The following is a 23,710-nucleotide window of genomic DNA, read 5'->3' on the forward strand; positions in this document are numbered from 1 at the left end:
AATCTTTAAACCTTGCAAAAAGACTCTCGTGATAGAAACAATCAACCTTAGTCACTCCCCTACCCAACTCTCGTAGGATAAATATGACTAAGCAGGCATTAAAATCTGATTCATTATTGTCAATAAACTTCTTACACATCTAATCTCTTAGGCTAAGTGAGTACGTCTCTAGCATTGGTTTGTTCAAGCATTTCAACAACATCTGTCGATGGCAAAACACCCTAGATCTTGTAACATCCGCGAACAAGAAATTTGATTTCTGGTAGGGGTGTCGATCGACACTCCTAGTGGTGTTGGTCGACACCATTCGTGGTTGGTCAAATCGGTTCAATTTTAATCGTCCGGTTTGCGTGGTTGGTTTTGGGAAGCCCTAAACTTGACTATTAAAAGGAAAAGTCGACTTCGTCTTTCTTCTTTACCGTTTCGTTGCAAGGAGAAGAAGAAAGGGAGAGAGAAGCTTTCCAGTGAGTTTTGTGAGTTTCCTTGCTTGTTTTTGAGAGATTTGTGCTTGGGGAGTGAGATCTAAGGCTAAGAACGTGGAAGGAGCTTGCTGTGGAGGTTTCTGGTTATGGGTTGGTCGTTTTCCTCATTGATTGGCAAAGATGAGTGCATGACCATGGCTTATCTAAGTCTGAGAATCCTTTGTTTTGCTTGATTGTTGTGTTTTGTGGTGTATTCTTGTATGTGTGTGGTTGGTTGTTAGTTTCCTTGAGTTTCCAGGAGTTTTGGTGAGTTTTAGACAATTTGGGAGATTCGGGGAGCGGATCTTTGACTTTCGGCTTCATGCAGAACGAGTTGCAGAGTCGGTGTCGATTGAAACTAAGAAAGTAGTGTCGATCGACACTGAGGTAGTGTCGGTCGACACCCATTTCGGTCAGCAGCGGCCGATGTTTGTTTTTCCTGGTTTGTTTGTGTTTGGTTGTTATTGGTTAAACATTGGTTTCTCAGTTGCTTGTGTGTATAGCCCAATAGATGGGAGGATTGCCTCACTAAGTATTTGTGATAATACTTACGCATCTCAATTGTTGTTTGTGGTGTGCAGGTATGTGACATGGAATCATGGCGATGAAAAGGAGGATGATCTAGGGTCTCGTTTGTGTGTTGGTGGTTTGTTATATGGTATATGTTGGAACCTTGGTTAGTGTGGTGTTAGGTTGTTGGATAGAATAGTTAGGAATGTCATGGTATTGATGATATGTTGGTTATGTAATGTTGGTATGTTTCCACTGTGCATATTGGTTGTGGTTGGTTTATTGTTGAATTGTGGTTTGGTTGGTTTAATTAAGTAAAATGGGATACTTAATTATATATTATTATTATAATAAAAAAACGGGTCGGGTTGTTTTAGTTTGGTATTAGAGCCCTTACGGTTCTAGGATGGTTAAGTGGATGTTTAGAGTGATTTAGGGATTTAATTGGTTGAATTGATCTCTATGTTGGTTGATGCATGATGTTGTGTGATAGAATTGATCATGAGTAGTTTAGTCAATTTGCATGTGGTATGGAATCCTAGTATCATCCTCTTCGAGCCTACTTTGTGATTCCACAGTGAGTTGTGTTCTTTGTGTAGTTAGGGTCGTTTTGTTTGCTTAGCTTTTGTTCTTGGTGATAAAGATGGTTAGAGGTGTGGGACCTGCTGGTCGTGGACGTGGTCGTAGTCGTGGCCGTGGCCGTAGCTGTGAGCGGGGACGGGTTCCCGAGGTTAGTGAGAGTGTGACCCAGAGCATGGCTACTGAGGAAGGCAGAGTCGCAGTTTGATCCTAGTGTGTCTGGAGACGTAGCTGGTGGTGGTATTGGTAGGGCGGATGGGCCCGGTGTCGACCACGGTGTTGCCCCGGGAGTGGGGGTTACAGCAGAGGGTGTTCCAGGTAGAGAGGAAGTCTTGGCAGGCTTGCTAGCTCAGGTTTTGGCGCGACTTCCAGCAGTTGAGCCGCCAGTGGATGGTGGGCAGGTTCCAGTTGTGCCGCCAGTGGATGGTGGGCAGGTTCCAGTTGTGCCGCCAGTGGTTGGTGGAAGAGGTCCAGTGGTGCAACCTGTAGCTGGAGTGCATGCGGGTGTGCAGCCAGGGGCCAAGGTAGTGGATGCTCAGTATGTTCAGATGCTGGTGCAGTTACGGCTTGTGGGTGCAGGATTTTACCCAGGAGGCACAGATCGAGTGCAACGGATGAATGGAGAGAGCGGACGGAGGATATTTTCCAGTCGCTCCGGTGTCCCGACCACTATCGGGTGGACTTGGCAGCGCACTACCTTTTGGAGGATGCGAGGGTTTGGTGGAGGTCGGTGACGGCACAGAGGGTACATGAGATGACTTGGATGGACTTTGTGAGAGAGTTCAATGCTAAGTACTTTCCACAGAAAGCACTTGATCGCATAAAGGCGCGGTTCTTGGGGTTGTCTCAGGGTAACTGTACTGCGCGGGAGCTAGACGCGGAGTTTAGTCGGCTTGTGGTGTATGCAGGTCGGGCTTTGGAACCAGAAGCGGCTCAGGTGCGGAGGTTTTTGTTGGCTCTGCGTGAAGATCTGAGGACTCGGTGCAGGGTGAGGAGTTACTACTAGAGTGGAGCTGGTAGTGTTTGCAGGTGGGATAGAGGATGACCTGAGGTCACAGGTAGAGATGGTTAGCCCTACTGTGCAGACATAAGAGATATTGGGGCAAAGCATTTCAAGCAAGGGTAGCAAGTCGGAGCAAGGGCATAAGAGGAAGCGGGAGGACATGTCAGTAACAAACCAAGGTGGGCAGGGATGCTATGGGTGCGAGAGCATGGATCACAGGTTGGCAGGCTGTCCTAAGAGGAGCGGGACGCAAGATGACATTCAAGTGTGCTTTTACTGCAAGGAGGTGGGACATATCAGACCACAGTGTCCAAGGTTGCAGCAGTTGACAGTGGGAGAGGTGCAGCCGAAGGAAGGGTCGGGCACCAATCCCAGAGTTTAATTTCATTCTGTTTTGTTTGGTTTTGTTAAGTTTTTCTTTCGTTTCGGAGTTGTTAGCGTTTATTGCACTTGAGGATTTAATAAGATGAGTATTTCTTTATTTTGGCTGGTGTTGTCATGGAAAAGAGAAATAGCTCGAGTTTCTATAATTGGAAGTTTCCATAAAAAAAGGTTTTCATAATTAGAAAGTTTTTAAAAATTGGAAAGTTTTATGGAAAGTGTGGCGATCTTTGTGATGATCCTGCGGGATGTGTGCCTAGGTGGCATTCTTTGTGACGTTTAGTATCATGGTATAGAGTGGTCTTGGTGACCCTTGTGCCTTGATAGGGTCTTAGTGACGGTTTATACCCTGACAGTGGTCTCGGTGTCAGAGTTCTTGGTGACACTTGTCAGCTGTAGCATTCTTGATGATGTGGTGGTACCATGGTAGTGGTCTTGCTGGCAGAGATCTTGGTGACGCTTGCTAGTGGTAGTGTTTCTTTGGGACGTTTCCTGCCCTGACAGTGGTCTTGGTGACAGAGATCTTGGTGACGCTTGTCAGTGGTAGGGCTTTCCTTGCGATGTTGTGGTACCCTGCCAGTGGTCTTGGTGACAAAGATCTTGATGACGCTTGCCAGTAGTGGTAGTGTTCTTTGTGACGTTTTGTGCCCTGATAGTGGTCTTGGTGACATAGATCTTGGTGACGCTTGTCAGTGGTAGGGCGTTCTTTGTGATGTTTGGTGCCCTAACGGTGGTCTTGGTGACAGAGTTCTTGGTGATGCCGGTCAGTGTTAGTGGTTTTGGTGACGCCAGATAGCTTGGTGGTTGTCTTAGTGATGCCGGACACCATGGTGGCGGTCCCGGTGACGTTTGTGGTCTTTGTGGCGGTCCTTTTGGATATTTTTGTGGCCTTAATGGCGGTCTTGTGGGACGTTTGTGTGGTCTTCGTGACGTGTTTGGATTCTTTGTGACGTGTTAAGGGTCTTTGTGACGTTTTAGTAGCCTTAGTGGTGAGTGTTGGCTGTGGGACATTGTGATGTTCCTGTGAGAGCCATAGAGGTAGTTCTGGTCAGCGTTATTGCTCTAGAGATATGAGATCTCGAACAACTCATGAGGGGACGGTTAAGTTCCTGAGTACCGTTATATCGAAGGACTTTGTGGCCTGAGGGTATAACTGGTATATCAACTTTGGGTGATGATCCGAAGGCGTGCTGTAGGGTGATAGCCCGTGAGCTAGATTCGACTTCCTGATACCGTAGCTAGAGGGCTGAGGCCCGATGGCATGCCGGTAAGAATCGAAGGTTGAGACCTGAGAGCGAGGGAGATGCATGAGTTGAGAGCGTATAATGTCAGTGACGCGGTTATTGGCCAGATTGATTCCTCATAGTTAGTCGGACAATGTGCGGGCCATAGTGTTGGTTGCACGGGAGATCCTTGACTGTTGGCTTGGTGCTAGATTCTAGGACGAATCTATGCTGGTGGGGGAGAATTGTAACATCCGCGAACCAGAAGAAATTCGATTTCTGGTAGGGGTGTCGATTGACACTCCTAGTGGTGTCGGTCGACACCATTCGTGCTTGGTCAAATCGGTTCAATTTTAATCGTCTGGTTTGCGTGGTTGGTTTGGGGAAGCCATAAACTCGACTATTAAAAGGAAAAGTTGACTTCTTCTTTCTTCTTTTGTCGTTTCGTTGCAAAGAGAAGAAGAAAGAGATAGAGAAGCTTTCCAGTGAGTTTTGTGAGTTTCCTTGCTTGTTTTTGAGAGATCTGTGCTTGGGGAGTGAGATCGAAGGCTAAGAACGTGGGTTGGTCGTTTTCCTCATTGATTGGCAAAGATGAGTGCATAACCATGGCTTATCTAAGTCTGAGAATCCTTTGTTTTGCTTGATTGTTGTGTTTTGGGGCATATTCTTGTATGTGTGTGGTTGATTGTTAGTTTCCTTGAGTTTCCAGGAGTTTTGGTGAGTTTCAGACGATTTGGGAGATTCGGGAAGCGGATCTTTGGATTTCAGCTTCATGCAGAAAGAGTTGCAGAGTCGGTGTCGATCGACACCAAGTAGGTGTCGGTCGACACCAAGGAAGTAGTGTCGATCGACACTGAGGTAGTGTCGGTCGACACCCATTTCGGTCAACAGCGATGTATGTTTTTCTTGGTTTGTTTGTGTTTGGTTGTTATTGGTTAAACATTGGTTTCTCAGTTGCTTGTGTGTATATCCCAGTAGATGGGAGGATTGACTCACTAAGTATTTGTGATAATACTTACGCATATCAATTATTGTTTGTGGTGTGCAGGTATGTGACGTGGAATCATGGTGATGAAGAGGAGGATGATCTAGGGTCTCGTTTGTGTGTTGGTGGTTTGTTATATGGTCTATGTTGGAACTTTGGTTAGTGTGGTGTTAGGTTGTTGGATAGAATAGTTAGGAATGTTATCGTATTGATGATATGTTGGCTTTGTAATGTTGGTATGTTTCCGATGTGCATATTGGTTGTGGTTGGTTTATTGATGAATTGTAGTTTGGTTGGTTTAATTAAGTAATATGAGATGCTTAATTATATATTATTATTATAAATAAAAAAACGGGTCGGGTTGTTTTAGATCTAATCTCAACCTCTCGGTGTGAAAATAACATTAAGTATACCAATCTAGAAAGGAGTTTTTATAAAAAAAAACAATCAAGCTAAGATATCCTAATCGATCCAGAACACATACTCGCCTATCTTATCCTTAGAAACTTTGATTCACTACTCTGATATCATGGTGAATAGCATAAAAACACAAACAAATGAAAGTTGCATTGAATTGAAAATAAGATAAAAGTAATAGAATACAGAATAAAAACTGAAAAAGTAGCAAAAGAAGTAAAGATCGAATCCTAACAAAGTAAGAAAATGTGTAAATCTCTCTCTCTCTCTCTCTCTCTCTCTCAGAAGCTCTCTCTCTCTGGTACGTGAGTGTCTGCTGCCCTTTTGGCGAGAAAATAAGGAGGTGGTTTATATATGGAAACCCCTTTGACCTAGCTTCCCAGCTCCGCCCGAAGGTCTGCATGAGGTTTTGCATGAGGTTTTGCACGAGGTTTTGCACGAGGTTCGAGTCGTGTGGATGCTCGGGTATGTCTTCGGGTTGTTCGTCCTGCTCTGAGATCCTCTTTGGTTGGGTTAAGGTTGGGACTGTTCTTCTCGCACGAACACTCCATCAGGTACATGTTCGGGTTTTACCTCATTCTTCCCGTTTTTGGGTTCCCAAGCACCTGTTTTATCCAAAATGCACAAATGCAACAATGCAATACCCTAAACAACCTAAATGCAAATTCCTAAGGTTACGGACCTAAAAATGCTAAGATCAAGGTATTTATAATGCAAAAAATGGATGAAAAATGTGTCTAAAACATGTAAATTAGAGTTATCAGTAGCAAACCTCAGATAAAACTGAGGAGAAGCCAAAAAGAAAATGGAGAAGGGAACAGAGAAGCCTGAGCTTCAGACACAATAGTCAAACAACAAGAATGCAGCTGGACAAGAATTTCCCTTCACTCATTCCATGGAACAATAACGTGATTACATGACCTTGTTTTAAAATGTGATCTAGTAAGATGGTGCAATACGCAGTCAGTACTCAAAGAGATTTACCTAAATAAAAGTAACACTGGACCATCTCCATTTGTCCTTTCTAGTAGTCATAGAAATCTACAACCTGCAATTAAATAAGAAGCAGAGAGAGATATAATGATTGCTAGTTTCATCAGCATACATTTTGATGTTTGGCTTCTTGCATAAAGGCATCCTCTTGAGGAAGAAACCCATACCCGAATCATTGTCAGCTCCATGACCTCGACATTGTTATCAACGTTTGCTATAAAACCCAACTCTACAAGCTCCTCTCTGGACAATATATATTCCAAATTAGCAACCTGATTTTAAATAGATCAATCAAAAAAAAAACCAAAAAAAAAAAGATGAAGGAAACAAACCTGAGATTTTAAATCAGAAGGAGAAGAGAGATCTTTGTCAGAGACACGTTCAAGGTCGAGAACAGCACAAAGAAAAAGCTAAACAACAAGTAAAACATGAAACTTAACCTAAAACTAATAACTGAAGATAAATCATGTAAATAAAAAGTTAAGTAGAACCGTAAACTAAAACCGTACCAAAATTATTCATAAACTCTTTTTATTAAGGAAATTTGAAGAATGAGATAGACTAAACAAACCTCACACTCCTAGCTGGCTTATTACATTTTCTATTATAGTAGAATTACATATTATTTGTGAATGAAGAAGACCCTCTCGCTCCAACGCTTCTTTCTTCATATGTGGGATTTTATAGTTATTAGATCCTCTAATTCTCATTGTTTCTTTCATGCACAGTTACAGAGTTAAAAAATGTGGTTTATCTTTCTTGGCAGATATGCTTCGAAAGACGTATACACCGCGTGAATAAGCTCTTCAATGTTCTTCGGACATACCTTATGTTGTAATGCTTGGATAGCACTAAAAAATCTAAAATACAGAACATTTAGATATGGAGAATTTGGCGGTTGACACATCAATCGAATGTTAAAACAATTTTGTGAAGCTGCAGCTTGAAATTCTACATCGCGTGGAGCCACATGCATTCTTGCGTTATCTTGTTGAATAAAGATAACTTTTCTGACATCCTCACTAGGCAATTTCTCACGAATCTGGGAAAGAACTTCTTCAAGCAAACATCTTCTTATGTCGTCTCTTTTAACTGATGTGATGGGTTTTGTTTCCATAGTTCCAGCTTCTTTGTTTCTACTTCGTCTTTGTGCAGCCTGAATAGTGGCAAAAGGAAAAAACCCCAATCTTTCCAGAATTTTTTTTTGATTCCTTCATCATCGAATCTCGGACGAGCCATTGCGACTAACATCATAACTTTTCCAATGAAGTTCTTTACTTTGACATGTCCGTATGGGGTCTTCTTCTTCTGGAAGCAAATAGTAGTTCTCTTTTCTTTTGGTCATATAGACCACTTTTCATCAATATGCACAATGTTGTACATATCAATAAATTTTGGTTCATGATTCAAACTGTTACGATCCAACATTGATAGAAAATATCGTAACCTAGCTACCTTGTTTTCATCTTTTAGATGTGGTTTCAGAGCATTAGAATGACGTCGTATAAGACCTTCTTTCACACATTTATATAGTGTTGAGTGACTTTTCCCAAGGGCTTCAGCCAACGTACTCAAAGTTGTCCGTCGATGTAGAGGTGTATCAATGATTCATTGTATGTCAATAGGAATTTTCTTGCGCCCACATCCATTTTTCCTTCTTTAAGACACATCAACAAATACACCAGCGTGAGTGCCTTTAGCTTGTTTCAATATTCTTTGAACCGTTCGAGTATGCATCCTCAGTAAACTTGATGCCTCTCTTTTGGTACTTTTACCCAGTTTTCCATTCACACTCCTTTCAAGTAAAGCGTTATAGACTGCCCACCTACGAGCATTATTGTAATCCCTTTTCTTTATAGTTGTGATGTCACCATTTGCGTTAAGACCTGCTCCAAACCATCAATTTTTTATAAATCAGCACACATACCATCAAATATCAATGCATACTTACATTATACTTGAAATATAAATACAAGTTATATATCAAGTTAACAAGTAAACTTACCTTGGTCTCCAACTAAGTGATCTTGATTCTCTTCATTTTCGTTTGGTCCTAGTCCAAATGGAGAAAAAATGAATCCACATCAATAATACTATATGTTTCCCAAAAAAAAAAAAAAATAGACATATAATGATTCAATTTACCTTGGTCTCTAACCATGTGATCTTCAGTTTCATCGTATAGTTGCTCGACATCTAACTCTATTATTTCAGAATCCTCTTCCGTCAGACTCACGTTGAGGTCGATTATAATGATACTTTTAGAAGATACTATAATCCTTACAGTAGGATCGCCACTTTCAATATATGTTTCCTCAACCACAGGAACAGTGTCACCTTCCTCTCTAAAATCTCCATTTTCAGAATCATGATCTTCACTATTCGCTGGAATGGTATTCAAATCAAAGGAATGATTTTTATTTTTTTAAGGTGAAAAGTTTAGATCAAATTTAGCCATAGAGAATGATTAGTAACATGGCATGTTACAAGTACTATATAGACGCATCAAAAAATTTGAATTTGTAGTGGTGGGAGTGTCACGCCCCCGAACCGTCCCTACCGGCCAGACAAACCGCAGACCGGCCCGCGGTCCGACCGAGGTTCAACCAATGAATTAGGTTCCCCAGCCAATGCACCGGCAGCCGCCTGCCTGCTACGTACGCCCCTTAGGCTTTTCAACCCTTGGAACGCATGTGAAACATATGTTTTTGTATGGTGATGATGGAGATGGATGAAGATAGGGATGGATGCATAAAGGATGTCAAACCATAATGAGTGTGATGCAAGCAATCATGATGTGAACACTTATCTAAGTTAAGCCAAATATGAAGGATGTTTGTCACTAACAACCTAATGATGATTATGAAATACAGAATGTAAAGCTACTAAAACAGGATACTAAATGCAAAGTAAACAGAATGATCAAAGCAGTAATGAAATGAAACAGGAACATGAACTATAGTAAAGCAAAACAAGTAGTGACACAGGATTAACAGGAACTAAATGTAATGCAACAGGACATGCAACTAGAATGAAACAGGGAATGAAACAGAAATATGCAGAACATGAAACAGGAACACTAGAATGAGCTCGAGCAAGCACTCGATCGGATGCTCGAGTTGATGAATGAATGTCAGAAACAGAGCAAATATTGAAACAGAGCAAACAACAATCAATTAACAGGATTTAAAACAGGGAAATCAATAATCAAAGAAAAGTCTTAAGGATGGATTCATGGGATGGACTCAAGCTATGATTATCTAAATTGGTCAACAAACCTCAATCAACAATGAGCTATCTCTAGACAATGATCTTCTAATACATGTTAATCCATTCTCATGACAATAACAATCAAGCCAAGATACTTCTTAGACCTAGCTCTCACTAGCTATTACATATCAAAGCAGGCATTAAACAACCAGATCATCAATGTCAAAAATCATAGTAAACATCTAATCTCTTAGCATGCTTCATGATAATCTCTAGTATTAGCCTTATCTAACAACTTAGACATTGGTATGATGCTAAGAAGCTTAAGATCTACCCTTACCCTCTCAGTATAAGAATAGCATAGAGCATATCTAACCCAGAAGAGATATTAAGCAATCAATCTTGACCAATCCAAACAACCATAACCTTTATCCACCCTAATCCATCCTCAAGATCCTAAGCCACTACTCACAATCACAAAACATGATGAACAAAGTCATAAACCCAGAAATCAATGAAATTTGCATTATTAGATAGATGAGATGAAGATCTACAATATTGAAGAAGAAATCAAATTCAAATTCTCAATACTTAGAAAGTTATGAAACCAACAAGTATCAAAGATTTCTTTGTTTTTCTACAAAGAAGTGCAAAAAAGTAAACAATTCCCAAAAGGGTAAATACTAGGTCTAGAATTGTAATTTAAAAAGTCTCTCCCTTGGTGGCTGCAGGGTACAAGGCCTTTTATAAGAAAAGGAAGGGAAGCCCTAAAAATGCTAAAAGACAATATAGGTGGGCGGCTCGGTCAACTCGACCAGGTGCTCGGTGATGTTCATATATTTTACCTTGTTTTCCCTTAGTTTATTCACAACTTTTGCATCTTTTGCTATCCATTTAGGCCATTATTGTGTAGCTTTAGGACTAATCATGCATTAGAGTATAGTTGCATTGCATTTGCATCTTTTCATGCATAAACAGAGGATTTTGGAGCTTAAGGAGCATGGAAGCAATGCTGAGGAGAAGTGAAGCAATCATGAGGAGAAAACAAGAGAGCTAAGGCTGAAGAATCAAGGTCCAGAGTCCAACTCGACCAGACACTCGACCAGACACTCGACCAGACACTCGACCGTGTGCTGAGAAGGACTCGACCGAGTGGAGAATGCACGAGAGAAGCCAGCACGACCAGCCACTCGACCGAGCACTGGTCGAGTTGACCGAGCCGTTGACTGCTTTGACTTTTTGTATTTTTAGGATTTCCATCTCATCTCCTATATAAGGCCCTTGTACCTGCAGCCACCAGGGGAGCAGCTTTTTAGAGAGTCTAAAACCTAGTTTTTACCTTTTTTAGATTTATTCCTTTTGCACTTTCTTTTATTTTTAGATTTTGTACTTGTTTAAGAAAGAAAGACTAGATTCTTGTATTTTGTTGGTTACATAACTTTCAAGATATTAAGATTTCGAGTTTCATTTCTTCATCAATATTGTAGATCTCTGTTTCATCTTTCTAATAATGCAAGTTTCAATATTTTCTGGGTTTTTGACTTATTTCACCATGTGTTCTTGTGAGTAGTTTGCTTAGGACCTTGAGGATGGGTTAGGCTGGGTTGATCTTGTGGTTTATTTGATTTGGTCAAGCTTGATTGTTGTAGATCTCTTCTAGGCTAGATGTTCTTAATGCTGATCCTATATCTGAGAAGGTAGGGTTTGATTTCAAACATCTTAGCATCACACCAATGTTTAAGGAGCATAGATAAGGCTAGATCTAGAGCTTACCATTAGGCTTGCTAAGAGATTAGAGGTCTTGTTTGGTTTGAGATGTATTGCTTAATGCCTGCTTGTGTAGATTCTTTACTTTGTGAGAACAAGTCTAGAAATGCATAGGTTTGATTGTTTCTTGTCATGAGAGTGGATTAAACATGTCTTAGAATAGTATGTCTAGAGATTAGCTCAAAGTTTGCTTGAGATTTGTTGACCAAGTTAGATAACCACAATGATTAGTTCAGCCCATGAATCCCTCCTCAAGGCCTTCTTTGTTTATTAATACCTTAGTCTAAATATCATTGCTTGCTTGTTGTTTGATTCGTTTTTGCATTGCTCTGTTTTTATTGTGTTGCTCTGTTTTCACGTTTAGTCTAGCTCGACCCTGTACTCGACCTACACTCGGTCGAGTGCTTGCTCGAGTTCGTCCCCAGAACTTGTGTTTATGATTTGTGATTGTCCTGTTTAATTCCTGTTTTATTTCTCTTGCATTCATTTAGCTTTCCGTTCATTACTTATCTTGCATTAGTTCTTCATCAACATAGTTTCTGTTTCTGTTCTTGCTATTATAATCACTCTGTTCCATTTGCATTTATCCCCTAGTTCTTGTAGTTTTACTTTCTGCACTTTCCATTTCATAATAGGATTGTTAGTGACAAACAACCTTTACATCTGGCTTGACTTAGACTCATATGCACATCTTAATTGTTCACAAACACTTAGATTGGATTGACACCTCTTATACTACAATTGCATAAGGGGAATTGAAACACCCTGACATCCATTCATTCATAAGTCATGATGTTCATATATTTTACCTTGTTTTCCCTTAGTTTATTCACAACTTTTGCATCTTTTGCTATCCATTTAGGCCATTATTGTGTAGCTTTAGGACTAATCATGCATTAGAGTAAAGTTGCATTGCATTTGCATCTTTTCATGCATAAACAGGTGATTTTGGAGCTTAAGGAGCATGGAAGCAATGCTGAGGAGAAGTGAAGCAATCCTGAGGAGAAAACAAGAAAGTTAAGGCTGTAGAATCAAGGTCCGGAGTCCAACTCGACCGCACACTCGACCACCACTCGACCGTGTGCTGAGAAGGACTCGACCGAGTGGAGAATGCACGAGAGAAGCCAGCTCGACCAGCCACTCGACCGAGCATTGGTCGAGTTGACCGAGCCGTCGACTGCTTTGAATTTTTGTATTTTTAGGGCTTCCACCTCACCTCCTATATAAGGCCCTTGTACCTGCAGCCACCAAGGAGTCCAGCTTTTTAGAGAGTCAAAAACCTAGTTTTTACCTTTTTTAGATTTTATTCCTTTTGCACTTTCTTTTATTTTAGATTTTGTACTTGTTTAAGAAAGAAAGACTAGATTCTTGTATTTTGTTTGTTTTATAACTTTCAAAATATTAAGATTTCGAGTTTTATTTCTTCATCAATATTGTAGATCTCTGTCTCATCTTTCTAATGATGCAAGTTTCAATATTTTCTGGGTTTTTGACATATTTCACCATGTGTTCTTGTGAGTAGTTTGCTTAGGACCTTGAGGATGGGTTAGGCTGGGTTGATCTTGTGGTTTATTTGATTTGGTCAAGCTTGATTGTTGTAGATCTCTTCTAGGCTAGATGTTCTTAATGCTGATCCTATATCTGAGAAGGTAGGGTTTGATTTCAAGCATCTTAGCATCACACCAATGTCTAAGGAGCATAGATAAGGCTAGATCTAGAGCTTACCATTAGGCTTGCTAAGAGATTAGAAGTCTTGTTTGGTTTGAGATGTATTGCTTAATGCCTGCTTGTGTAGATTCTTTACTTTGTGAGAACAAGTCTAGAAATGCATAGGTTTGATTGTTTCTTGCCATGAGAGTGGATTAAACATGTCTTAGAATAGTATGTCTAGAGATCAGCTCAAAGTTTGCTTGAGATTTGTTGACCAAGTTAGATAACCACAATGATTAGCTCAGCCCATGAATCCCTCCTCAAGGCCTTCTTTGTTTATTAATATCTTAGTCTAAATATCATTGCTTGCTTGTTGTTTGATTAGTTTTTGCATTGCTCTGTTTTTCTTGTGTTGCTCTGTTTTCACGTTTAGTCTAGCTCGACCCTGTACTCGACCTACACTCGGTCGAGTGCTGCTCGAGTTCATCCCCAGAACTTGTGTTTATGATTTGTGATTGTCTTGTTTCATTCCTGTTTCATTTCCATTGCATTCACTTAGTTTTCTGTTCATTACTTGTCTTGCATTAGTTCATCAGCATAGTGTCTACTTCTGTTCTAGTTTCATTATAGCTTTAATTTGTCTGTTCTGTTTGCATTTAGTATCTTGTTCTAGTTGTTTTTACTTTCTGCATTTCATGTCTCATTATAGGATTGTTAGTGACAAACAATCTTTACAATTGGTTTGACTTAGACTCATATGCACATCTTGATTGTTCACAAACACTCAGATTGGATGGACACCTCTTATACTACAATTGCATAAGGGGAATTGAAACACCCTGACTTCTATTCATTCCATACATCATCATTCCATACATCATTCATTCACCACACCATAAAGAAAGTCAGTTTCAAGTCATCATTCTATTCATCATTCACTACACCACAAGAATAGTCAGTTTCAATTTGGCGTTGTTGCCCATTTGAGTTTGTTTTGTGACATTTAGGATCATTATTAGTCTAAGATTAAGTTCGTTTAAACTCGAATCTTCCTTTGCTTGGCTGTCTTGAGTTTCAGGTACCCACTCGACCACCACTCGACCGAGCCGTGATCGAGCAACTGATCGAGTCAGAAGCCGGATCCAAATAGCCATTACTTCCCAGTTGACTCGACCACCCACTCGAGCATGCGCTCGACCGTGTACCTGTTCGAGTCTGTAGTCGAGTTTGTTGATGCACACAAGGTCAAAAGGCAAAGACAGTCTTCCAAGGCCTATTGACAACATCCACATGCTACAAAAGGGTTTGAGACATAAGCAAAGAAGAGTAGTTCAACAACAAGAAGAACAAGTAGTTATGGAGCAGCAAGATCACCATGATCATAGACCTAGACACATTGGTGCTGGGGATGCACCTAACACACACAACCAAAGAGCTGGTATTGTGCCTCCTGCTGTAGCCAATAATAATTATGAAATCAAGAGTGGATTAATCTCCATGATACAAGCCAACAAATTTCATGGGTTGCCAATGGAGGATCCTCTAGATCACCTTGATGAGTTTGACAGAATATGTGGACTCACAAAAATCAATGGAGTAAGTGAAGATGGCTTCAAGTTAAGGCTATTCCCATTTTCTCTTGGAGACAAAGCTCATTTATGGGAGAAGACTCTTCCTACTGGAGCTATAACCACATGGGATGTATGCAAGAAAGCTTTTCTAGCCAAGTTCTTCTCCAATGCAAGGACTGTTAGGTTGAGGAATGAAATTTCTGGGTTTGCTCAAAGGAATAATGAGAGCTTTTGTGAAGCTTGGGAGAGGTTTAAAGGATTCCAGACTCAGTGTCCTCACCATGGCTTCAGCAATGAGTCACTCCTTAGGACCTTGTATAGAGGAGTAATTCCCAAGATCAGGATGCTTCTTGATACAGCCTCTAATAGAAACTTCCTCAACAAGAATGTGGAAGAAGGATGGGAATTAGTTGAGAATCTTGCTCAATCTGATGGCAATTATAATGAGGATTATGATAGGACCATAAGGGGCTCCTCCACTGATCAGGAGGACAAATACAAGCAGGATTTAAAGATGGTCAATGAGAAGCTTGACAAGATTCTCCTAAGCCAGTCAAAGACCATTCACTTCATTCGTGAAGAAGAAGCTCCAGTCCATGAAGGAGATAGGGAGTTTGCTGAGTTGTGTTATATGCAAAACCAAGGAGGAGGATACAAAGGCTACAACCAAGGTGGAGGTTTCAAGCAGAACAACCTCTCTTACAGGAGCACCAATGTAGCCAACCCTCAAGACCAAGTCTATCCACCTCCTAAGCCTCAACAACAGCACAACTATGCACCCAAGCAGCAGCAACAAGTGTTCCAGCCCCAATTGTGCCCCCACCAGGGTTTCAGACTAACCAAGGCCAGGAACAAGACCTAAGAGCAATGATACAACAGTTGTTGATTGGGCAAACAAATGGGAAAATTGAGGAAGCCAAACAGTTTGCTGAGCTGAATCAACGGTTAACATCACAATATAATGATCTGAATATGAAGTTTGAGGGACTTAACTCAAGAGTGAAGTATATGGAGAGCAATGTAGCATCCACTTCAGCTCCAAAACCCACCCAACTCCCTGGAAAAGCAGTTCAAAACCCAAGGGAGTTTACTGCCAAAGCCATTTATCTCTTTGAAGAGGAAGTCAGTGAGGACAGTGAAGTCCAAGTTTGGGGGAATTCATTAGTTACTGAAGCCCCAAGTGACGTTAGTCCAAAGCAACTGGAGTCCGCTATTGCACTCGACCAGGTACTCAAACAGCCACTCGACCGAGTGCATGCTCGAGTGGTCGATCGAGTTGCAGACTCAGAAGCTGTCAAGTCTGCTAAGTACATTCCTCCTGCTTACAAGCCACCTCTTCTATTCCCAGGACGTTTCAAAGCACAAAAGATTAAGGAGCTTAGGGAAATCATTGAGAGAAAGGAGATGATGGCTAAGCAACAAGAAGAAGAGAGGGTTTAAAAGGAAGAAGCTGTGGTTGAGGAAGTGTTGGCCATACAAGAGATCACCATTGCTTACCAAGAAGAAGAGAGAGGACCTGCCTTGGAACAGTATGATCCATATCCTCTCTACAAAGATTTTTTGCTTGATTTGTCAAAGAAGAGGGCTGAAGCTCAAGATGAGAAGGATCTTGAGGACCTTGGAGGAGTTATCATTCCAATCAAGCTTGAGGATCCAGGACCATTCTATCTACCTTGCACAATCAGTTACCTTCACTACAACCAATGCCTTTGTTTTGGGAGCCTCAACCAGTGTGATGCAATACTCCATAGCACAAAAGCTTGGGAGAACTGATTTCAAATCCACCAACCTTCATATATGCCTAGATGATGGGTCAAACAAGGAGGTAGTTGGAAGGTTGGAGAATGTCCCAGTCAAGATAGGGAAGGCAAGGGTTCACACTGATTTTGTGGTGTTGGAGATGGATAAGGAACCTGAAGATCCAATCATTCTTGGAAGGCCATTCTTAGCCATTGTTGGAGCAATTATTGATGTCAAAGAGGGTCTTGTGACCTTGAACATTGCTGAAGATATAACCATAAAATTTGACATCTATAACCCAACCAATCTGCCCTCCATCAATGATCAACCTTTTACTATCAAGGACAAAGGAGATCAAGAAGGCTTAAGTGGTGAAGCAACTCCAAAGGCTAAGCTCTCCTTTCAAGATGATTCTGTGGAAAAGCTTAAGAGGTCAATTCAAGAGTTGACTAGTATGGTTGAGGATCTCCAAGTTAAGCTGAACAAGAGGTCTTTAACGAAAGCAAGACCAATGCTCAAAATCAAGAAGAAATATGGTTTGTGTGTTAAGGGTGAGGAGATCAAGGATCAACTTCACAGTGATCAAGAGGTTCCAGGGAGGATTTCATCACCTCCTTGGTATCTAAACCAAGTCTAAAAAGGACACCAAAGTCAAGATTAGTGACTTTAAACAAGCTCACTAGGGAGGAAGTCCCTAAGGTATCCTTTGTAAATAAAGTTTATTTTCCTTGTAGTTTTGATGTGTTTTTTTTTATGTTTGTTTTGGACAGGCCTTTTAGTGAAAATGTAGTTGGGTAAAGAGAGATTAGGACTTGGAGAAGGAGGTTCGCAAGCCCACTCGACCAGCCCACGAGAGGTACTCGACCGAGTTGAAAGTTAACTAAAGCCCATTTGATCATCAATTCTCTAGAACGATCGAGTGGAAGGAAGAACAAGAAGAAAATTTTGAATTTTCAAACTTTAGTCAAGGGAGCTCGAGCACGTGCTGGTCGAGTATGGGGTCGAGTGGCAGCAAAAAGCAAGTCAAAGATTCCCAATTCGAATTTGAATGGTATGGACACTCCACCCTTGTCTCCTTGTCCCCTTAGCTTCTTTATATAGAGCTTGCACGAGATTATACCTCTCACACTCTCTCATTTGCTCAAAACAACTAAATTCAAGTTTTAAAATCTCTCTCAAAGTTCATCCTTTGCTCAAGCTTAGTTTTTTGAAGTTTTTGGGTCACTAACCTATTAACTTTGAGCTTTGAGTCTATTCCTTTCAGTTCTTTTTTTTTTGAAAATGTCTTCAAGGATTACCAGGAAGTCTCAACAAACCGCTGCGAGCTCCATGGAACGTCGTGATGATGCCCTTGAATCAAGACGAGAGGCTGCAAAGACCGCTCGACGTACCACTCGATCAAGCGCTCGACCGAGTGGTCGATCGAGCCAGCTGCCGCGTTCAAGAAATCAGTCAGTTGAGGAAGATCCTGAGAGAACTGAAAGTGAAGAAGAAAGGGAGCCAACTCTTAGTGATTTCATGAGGAGAAATAAGGCCAAAGGGAAGAGGCCAGCAGTTGAGATTGAACAAGAGGAGGTTGAGAGTGAGAGTGAAGAAGAAGGTGAAGAAGAAGAGGGAGAGGATGATGGAGAAGCAGAATCTTGTGGATTGACAAAGAGGCAACTTTATGAGACCTTCATGAGAATAGAGTTCCTGGGGACTAGGTATCCACACAAGGAGACCATGGAGAAGCTAGCCATTGATAAAGATGTGGAGTACCTTTTTGAGAAGAGCAGCCTAACCAAGTTCATGGGGCTTTGCATGGAGGGGTATAAAGAAGAAAGTTGTGAGTTTCTAGCCACAGTCAAGCTGCACACATATGCAAGGAAGGATGATGAGTTTGGAGCTGGTCATATTGCTTTCACAATCAAGGGGAAGAGGTATGATCTTTCAATGAAGAAGATAGCAAATGTGTTTGGATTTGAGGTTGGGAGCAATAGGAGTTTGACGATTCCAAGAGAAGAGCTCTATGCTGTGTGGGAAACCATTGGGGACAACAAATTCTACTCATCCTTCAATTCCAAGAGTTCAAGGATAAGGAGCCCAGTCCTAAGGTACTTCCACAAAGCTCTTGCCAACACCTTCTTTGCTAGGAAGGAAACTGGGAATATCAATGAGGGGGAGCTAAAGATGATTGACTTGGCACTCAATGGAATCATTTTTCAAGCAAGAAATGGTACCATCATTCTTGGGAGCACTGTGGAGACTGACCTAGCAATGGTGCTCATTGACCACATGATTTACTTGAGAAGTTGGGTAGGCAAGTTGGAGAACAAAGGATCAAGAGGAGCACTAACCATTGGAGGCATCATCACTCCAATCCTACAAGCTGCTAAGGTTCCACTTAGAGGAGAAAGGGTTTCACCAAGATGGATTGACTCTAGCTATCTCACCTCTACTCTCATCCTAGCCAAGGAGATGCATCAAGGGAATCACATTTTCAACTTTGAGCTTCCAACACTTAGGAAAAAGCAACTGATTTTGCCTAACCAAGAGCTCACCACCATTCAAGAAGGAGCCAACATTGACTTTTGGCCAGCTGAGGAGCACTGGTTTGATGGAGTAGTTCAACCTAGAGTTGAGGAAGCTGGGAATGCACAAATGGCTGATGGGGAGGAGCAATTTTACTTTGAGGATTATGAGCTCAACCCAAGAGATAGTAGAGGAGTGAGGGAGACTACCAAGAGATTAACTCTTTTGCAAAAATGGAACAAATGGCATGGGAAAAGGTTTGATAAGCTGAAGAAGAAGGTGACCAACATGGCTAAGTCTATCAAGGGCTTAAAGAAGGAGATAGCTGAGTTGAAGAGTGGGAATTCTTCACCTACACCACCAAGCCCTTTGAGGAGGAGTAGCTCAACTAGAGCACTTTCTAGAGTTGCGAACCCTGTGGAATCAGCTAGGGCTTCAATGTATGAGCCAAATCAGAGGAAGAGGAGCTAAAGTACCCGAGAACAACAATTTTCAAGGTACTCGACCGGGTCACTCGAGCACCCACTCGACCGAGCACACCAGATGCACTCGGCCGAGTTCCAGCCCAGATCACCATATGGCTTCCCACCTCCAGCTGCTTATCCAGGATATCCAGGTTACCCTCCCATCCCACCCCAGTACTTCACGGATCCAGCACTCTACCAGCAGTTCTACCAGCAGCAAGGTCAGAATTTTGACATTCGTGGTCCAGCTCAACCCCCCCCCCCACTCGAGCACGTACTCGACCGAGTCCCGGTCGATTCCCATCGTCGAGCTGCCCCAATCTCCACCTCCAAGTCACCAGCAAGACCCCAACTACTCCTATGACAGCATGCAAGGGGATTTGGACAACTACTTCCACAATCCCTAAGGTACCACTATCACCTTCACTTGTAAATATCATTGCATTTGATGTTGTGTTTTGTTTTTTGTTTTTGATCTTGAAACCTCTTACAAATTTCTTTCACACAGAGGACTGTGTGATTTAAGTTTGGGGGAGGGTTTGAGATAGCAATTGATGTTGTGTTTTGTTTTCTTATTTCAAATTTTTAGCATCATCATATTAATACTTGCATAGCATCTAAGGCATAGAAAAACCCTAAAAATTTGAAATTTTTTGCAAAATTCTTTATAAAAAAAGAGTGTCCATGTAGTTTGCATTGCATATTAGAATCTTGTTTAGCATGTTTCATGTAGGATTGTATAGTATTTGCATTAGGGATCTATGATGAGTATTCCCTTGTTAGCTTGTTTAATTCACTAGACTAGGATCAATGCCCAAGTTAATAGTACTTTGATGCTAGTTGAGTGGTTAGAAGCATAAGATTGAACCAAGCCTTGAATTCCTACATTGCATTTGGTCTAAATTGAAGCATGTTGAGATTTGAAACCATTTCCTATTTATAAGAACCTAATATTGACTTTCAATTATCAATGTGTGCATTGCTTTAAACTCATGGATACCATATACATATTTGGATTATCTTCTTCCTTTTTACAACTCTTGTTGATCCAAGTAGCTGATATCCTCATTAAGAATCAGTTCCCCTACCCCTAAACCAAACCTTCTTTCAAGCCATGTTTATTCTTGTGTGTGTGAGGCCTTTTTGGGATTGAGCTTGGTAGAAAGTGTTAGGTTTGAACTGACAAGAGTAAAGCCTTGTGTAGTTCTAGTTTGCATTTTTCAAACTAGATAGGACTAGGTGGTTCACTTGTTGGGTTTGGGACTTGACTGTTATGAAAAGAAAAGAGGAAAAAGAGAAAGAAAAGAGGGTAGAGTCTTTAAGAGGAGAATGTGTTTAAGTAAAAGTCTAGTGAAAGGATGGGAAGTAAAAAATGTTGAGAATGGTTCTAATTAAAGAAAAGAAAAGAAAGAAAAGGAAAGTCTAGCAAAGTGCTTATATGTCTTAAGAATAAGAAGATAAAAGAACCATATCAAATAAGTAAGAATCCCCCATCCCACTAGAAAGATCAAATAAGAAACATCTCCTAAGACTTGAAAACCAAAAGAGAAAAGGGTGAAAAAGAAAATAAGAAGTTAAAGGGTAGAACTAGGATCATTTGGGTTTAGATTGCTAGGATAAAACACTTTGGGAGCCTTTGGGTAGACAAGGTTTTATTCTTGTATGTGTCTAGGTGTTCTTACCTTTAGCATTCTTCTAAAGCTCAATCCATTTTCATGAGAGAACCTTGGTATTGATAAGCCCTACTCTAAAAAGAGACCATCATTGTCTCAAAGCCTTTATTTCCAAGCCAAATGAGTTTAAGCATTGCATAGAATTGATTCATGTTCTTGATTAATGAATGTTAAAGGAAATGGTTAATTTGAATGCATGTGGATGTCTAAGGCTCAAATCAATAAAGGTTGTGATATGCTTGTCTAAAGTCTTTAAGTATAGCTCATTCAACTTGAATCATAGAACTAGTAACTTGGACATTGATTCTAGATAGTCTATTTGCAAGCTTTAGGAGCTGAGATCCCACTTTCAACCTCACCTACCTTCTTTTGTCTTGATTATTTGCTTGAGGGCAAGCAAAGACTAAGTTTGGGGGAGTTGATGTTCATATATTTTACCTTGTTTTCCCTTAGTTTATTCACAACTTTTGCATCTTTTGCTATCCATTTAGGCCATTATTGTGTAGCTTTAGGACTAATCATGCATTAGAGTATAGTTGCATTGCATTTGCATCTTTTCATGCATAAACAGGTGATTTTGGAGCTTAAGGAGCATGGAAGCAATGCTGAGGAGAAGTGAAGCAATCATGAGGAGAAAACAAGAGAGTTAAGGCTGAAGAATCAAGGTCCAGAGTCCAACTTGACCGCACACTCGACCAGACACTCGACCAGACACTCGACCGTGTGCTGAGAAGGACTCGACCGAGTGGAAAATGCACGAGAGAAGCCAGCTCGACCAACCACTCGACCGAGCACTGGTCGAGTTGACCGAGCCGTTGACTGCTTTGACTTTTTGTATTTTTAGGGCTTCCACCTCATCTCCTATATAAGGCCCTTGTACCTGCAGCCACCAGGGGAGCAACTTTTTAGAGAGTCTAAAACCTAGTTTTTACTTTTTTTAGATTTATTCCTTTTGCACTTTCTTTTATTTTTAGTTTTTGTACTTGTTTAAGAAAGAAAAACTAGATTCTTGTATTTTGTTGGTTACATAACTTTCAAGATATTAAGATTTCGAGTTTCATTTCTTCATCAATATTGTAGATCTCTGTTTCATCTGTCTAATAATGCAAGTTTCAATATTTTCTGGGTTTTTGACTTATTTCACCATGTGTTCTTGTGAGTAGTTTGCTTAGGACCTTGAGGATGGGTTAGGCTGGGTTGATCTTGTGGTTTATTTGATTTGGTCAAGCTTGATTGTTGTAGATCTCTTCTAGGCTAGATGTTCTTAATGCTGATCCTATATCTGAGAAGGTAGGGTTTGATTTCAAGCATCTTAGCATCACACCAATGTTTAAGGAGCATAGATAAGGCTAGATCTAGAGGTTACCATTAGGCTTGCTAAGAGATTAGAGGTCTTGTTTGGTTTGAGATGTATTGCTTAATGCCTGCTTGTGTAGATTCTTTACTTTGTGAGAACAAGTCTAGAAATGCATAGGTTTGATTGTTTCTTGCCATGAGAGTGGATTAAACATGTCTTAGAATAGTATGTCTAGAGATTAGCTCAAAGTTTGCTTGAGATTTGTTGACCAAGTTAGATAACCACAATGATTAGTTCAGCCCATGAATCCCTCCTCAAGGCCTTCTTTGTTTATTAATATCTTAGTCTAAATATCATTGCTTGCTTGTTGTTTGATTCGTTTTTGCATTGCTCTGTTTTTATTGTGTTGCTCTGTTTTCACGTTTAGTCTAGCTCGACCCTGTACTCGACCTACACTCGGTCGAGTGCTTGCTCGAGTTCGTCCCCAGAACTTGTGTTTATGATTTGTGATTGTCCTGTTTAATTCCTGTTTTATTTCTGTTGCATTCATTTAGCTTTCTGTTCATTACTTATCTTGCATTAGTTCTTCATCAACATAGTTTCTATTTCTGCTCTTGCTATTATAATCACTCTGTTCCATTTGCATTTAGCTCCTAGTTCTTGTAGTTTTACTTTCTGCACTTTCCATTTCATAATAGGATTGTTAGTGACAAACAACCTTTACATCTGGCTTGACTTAGACTCATATGCACATCTTAATTGTTCACAAACACTCAGATTGGATTGACACCTCTTATACTACAATTGCATAAGGGGAATTGAAACACTCTGACATCCATTCATTCATAAGTCATCATTCTATTCATCATTCACCACACCACAAGAATTGTCAGTTTCAATTTGGCGCTGTTGCCCATTTGAGTTTATTTTGTGACAGACACAAGAAGGTAGGTGAGGTTTGAAAGTGGGATCTCAGCTCCTAAAGCTTGCTAACAAACTAGCTAGAATCAATGTCCAAGCTACTAGTACTATGATGCAAGTTGAATGAGCTGTACTTAAAAATTTTAGACAAGCATATCACAACCTTTACTGATTTGAGCCTTAGATATCCACATGCATTCAAATCAACCATTTCCTTTAACATTTATTAAGCAAGAACATGAATCAACTTATGCAATGCTTAAACTCATTTGGCTTGGTAATAAAGGTTTAGAGACAATGATGATCTCTCTTTAGAGTGGGGCTTATCAATATAGTGGTTCTCTCATAATAAAA

The 23,710-nt window shown here is 40.6% G+C and overlaps 1 non-coding gene across 1 annotated transcript; it reads right to left on the reverse strand.

The window, feature by feature from the left end:
• Positions 1–14,931: 14,931 nt before the first annotated feature.
• On the reverse strand, positions 14,932–15,038 carry LOC147928412 (small nucleolar RNA R71). The gene has a single exon (XR_015581048.1). It is a non-coding gene; the product is annotated as a small nucleolar RNA R71 (small nucleolar RNA).
• Between the last annotated feature and the right edge of the window lie 8,672 nt (positions 15,039–23,710).

Source organism: Camelina sativa, chromosome 14, assembly GCF_030686135.1.
Source record: "Camelina sativa cultivar CO46 ecotype springtype chromosome 14, ASM3068613v1".
In the NCBI taxonomy this organism is placed as follows: domain Eukaryota; kingdom Viridiplantae; phylum Streptophyta; class Magnoliopsida; order Brassicales; family Brassicaceae; genus Camelina; species Camelina sativa.